Here is a 3364-nt window from a genome sequence, read left to right on the forward strand (position 1 = left end):
ACTCCCTTTTGCAAGGCACACTCAGACCTTGCTGGAAGCTCAGGGTTCTTGAAGGGGCTGCTGCAGTTGGCAACAGGAGCTGCTGTTGAATTTTTCACGCTGCTTAACCCCCCATCCCAAATCCCACCAAGAGGAAGGACTGGAAAAGATTTCTGTGGAAAAAGGGAGGCCAAAAGCTCGGAAAAGGATGAAAGAAATAGGCTGATGATGATAAGAAGAAATAAATTTATTTTTGGCAGCAAATGAACACCTGCCGCCCTCCAGCCCTCCCAGATGGGCAGGCCCAGCAGTGCCGTTTCCATGGCATGAGGTGCTGGGAGCCTGGGGAGAGAAGCCAGAAAGCCACGGTCACTCACAGAAGGCTCCTGTCCCCCCTATCCCACCAGGGCCTGTGCGTGGGCCAGGCTGCTGGCTGTGCCCAGAGCCCAAACCTCCCAACCCATTCTCCCATTTTTAGAGGAGAGCAGCAGGGCAGACCACGCTCCACCTCTTCTGCTTAAGCACGGCACAGCAACCTCCTCAGCAGCTGCAAGAGCGAGATTCTCGTGTGCCCACTCCCATCTGCCCCTGTGCCACCTGTGCTGTGGAGCTGGGTACCCACCTCTGCAGAGCTGCTGCCAGGAGAGGAGCTGATCCCACACAAGGTCCTCGTCCTTCTTGAAGGGGATGTCCCTGCACACCGTGGCTGCCCCGGGTAGCACCGGCACCTCTGTGGAGTGCGTCCAGTGCCGGCGCTTCCCCACCCGGTCTGGGCACAAGGTGCAATCTTCCTGGAAAAAACAAAGAACAATTGCATGAAAGTCAATTCAAAATGAGACCTAGAAAGAAGAAAAACCACCAAAGCTTATCAATGTTTCAAAGGGCCTGGGGTGGGTCTGACCACTCCATGCAAGAATTAAACCTGTCCCCAGGGGGGGAAAAACCCCACCTTTCCTGCCTGTAAGTCCACCCCTTCCTCAAGGGCCTGAAAAGCAGACCAGCTGGGGCATGGCTTTGGGACCCACCCCCCCTCTGCTGTCCCCCATCCTCATGGATGGATGCTTTTGTCAGGCAGGCTGCCCCCACCCCAGCCCACACCAGGCTGGCTGGCAGAAGCTGTAGGAGAGGCCAGGAGCCAGCTCCCCTTCCACAACATCCGTCCCCTGTCCCGCCAAAAAGCAGCTGGGCGGGCGGCGCAAAGATGAATATTCCCCATTGCCGCCGAGCGGGGAACCTCCGGCGCATGGCCAGGCCGAGCCCTGGCATGCCTGGAGCACGAGCATCCCCCCCGCCCCTGCACCGGCTGGGGACTCATCTTGATTTCCTCGGGGCACAGAGCCTGTCCTGTCCTCCAGGAAGGGGCCACAACCAAAGCCCGTGGGCTTTGCCCCGCCAGCGGCCAGCTCGAGGATGGTGTTCTCCGGCTCCGCGTCGTGCTCCAGAAGAACACGCCAGCTGTGCCTCGGCTTGCGGGGACATCACGATGCCATTGAGCTGCAGGGGGATGTTTCCCCTTGTCCAGTCTGTGGCAACTTCACTGCACTGTGCCACCACTTCTCCAATAGGACGGGGAGCCCTGAGCCGCTCCCTCCACAACTCGCCGGGGACCCACGGAAGCGTCTCCTCGGCCGCGCTCTCTGCTCCGTGCCACGGCCACAGGGAAACGCTCTGGGGTTTGCTTTGAGCGCCATGAGACGCGAGCAGCTGGAACTTGCTGGGCTCCTGGATCCTACTGTGCAGAGGGATGGATCTCTGCTGTCTCCTGGGCCAGCTGGGGGTTCTGCAGCCAGGAATGCTCGAAAAGGTCTTCTAGGCATGGCCTGTCTGCAGGGTCCATGGATAAACACCACCCGATCAGGTGCTGGCACTCTGCAGAGAGAAACCAAAAACCCCTGGTCAGCTCCTGTCCAGGCTCTCCCAGATTCCACAGTGCCCACCCCACACTAGGAGTGCTTGGAGCTGCACCCAAAGCTTCCCATCCATCCTCCCTTTTGGAGCAGAGCAGCACACATGCCACCTCCTCCAGCTAAGCCCAGGAGATCAACCTCCTCCCTAGCTGCAAGAGCAGGACGCTTATGTGCCAGCTGCCATCTCCCAAGCCCATTCTTGCTCCCAAGCCTTGAAAACATATCCCCACCTTGAGACACCCGGGGTGGCAAGAAGAACTGGGCCCGGATGATGTCCTCAGGGGTTTTGAAAGGAAGGTGCCCGCAGACCAGGTCATAGAGCAGGATGCCCAAGGACCAGATGGTGGCTGGCTGGCCATGGTAGCAGCCGAAGAGGATCCACTCTGGCGGGTTGTACTGCGGCGTTCCTATGGGACACGGGCACAGCTCATCAGGCCGATGCTGCTCCCTCCCTCCCAGCCAGCTCAAACACAGCCAGACCCTGCCCCCGCCAAAAAACAACTTGGCTGCAGCCGGCTGAAGAAGGATTCCCCCTCCCTCCCTCCGTCTTCCCCTGTGCCAGCAAAGGGGAGAACCTCCGCTGCCCAGCTGGGCCCTGGCTTTGGGCTCACCTGCCATGTGGGTGTAGAACGTGTCCTGGAGGAAGGTTCCGCAGCCAAAGTCAATGAGCTTCACCTCGCCCGTGGCCAGGTCAACGAGGATGTTCTCGGCCTTGATGTCGCGGTGCAGGACGCCGCGGCTGGTGCAGTGCCGCACGGCCTGCAGCACCTGGCGGAACAGCCCCCGCGCCACGGGCTCTGGCAGGAACCCCCCCGCGTCCAGCAAGTGCCACAGGTCCCGACAGCGCTCCGGACGCTCCATGACCAGCGCGAAGCCGTCGGGCAGCTCAAACCAGTCCAGGAGCCGCACGACGCCGCGGAAGCCAGGGCACGACACCATCCACAGCAGCACCAGCTCCAGTGGCACCAGGGCGCCGTTGTGCTGCGGGGGGACCGCGATGCCGTCAGCGGGGCCGATGCTGCGCCGCGCCTTCGGCACCCCCTGCCCGGCGCCACCGCAGCTCACATTGCCCGGCCCGGGACGCTGCGCGGACCCCGCTCACTCCACGCTCGCTCCCCTCGCAGCGTCCCGGCTCCCACCCTGCCGGGCCTGGCCTCAGCCCCGCCCGGCACGCCCCGCCGGCTGCTCCCGCTGGCCCCGCTCACTCACCAGCTCAGCCCACTCCCAGATGCGATCCCGGCCCACTCGCTTGATGGCCACCTGCAAGCCAAGACAAGCGGCGGGCTGAGCTCGCCGCCCGCCGATCCCCCCCTCCCCGCTCCGAGCCGGCCCCGTCTCTTACCGGAGCGCCGTCGGCGAGCCGGGTCCCGGCGTAAACGCTGCCGCAGCCGCCCCTCCCCAGCAGCGGGCCCTCCCGGTAGAGCTGCTCCAGGGGAGGCTTCTCCGCCCGTGCGGACGGCACCGCGCTCTCGGCATTC

General features: G+C 63.1%; 1 long non-coding RNA gene across 1 annotated transcript; it reads right to left on the reverse strand.

The window, feature by feature from the left end:
• Positions 1 to 205: 205 nt before the first annotated feature.
• On the reverse strand, positions 206 to 702 carry LOC148218815 (uncharacterized). The gene is made up of 2 exons (XR_015800073.1): positions 602 to 702; positions 206 to 321 (listed from the first exon to the last, which is right to left on the reverse strand). It is a non-coding gene; the product is annotated as an uncharacterized LOC148218815 (long non-coding RNA).
• Positions 703 to 3364: the final 2662 nt, after the last annotated feature.

This window comes from Sturnus vulgaris, unplaced genomic scaffold (assembly GCF_052056855.1).
Source record: "Sturnus vulgaris isolate bStuVul1 unplaced genomic scaffold, bStuVul1.hap1 Scaffold_157, whole genome shotgun sequence".
NCBI lineage: Eukaryota > Metazoa > Chordata > Aves > Passeriformes > Sturnidae > Sturnus > Sturnus vulgaris.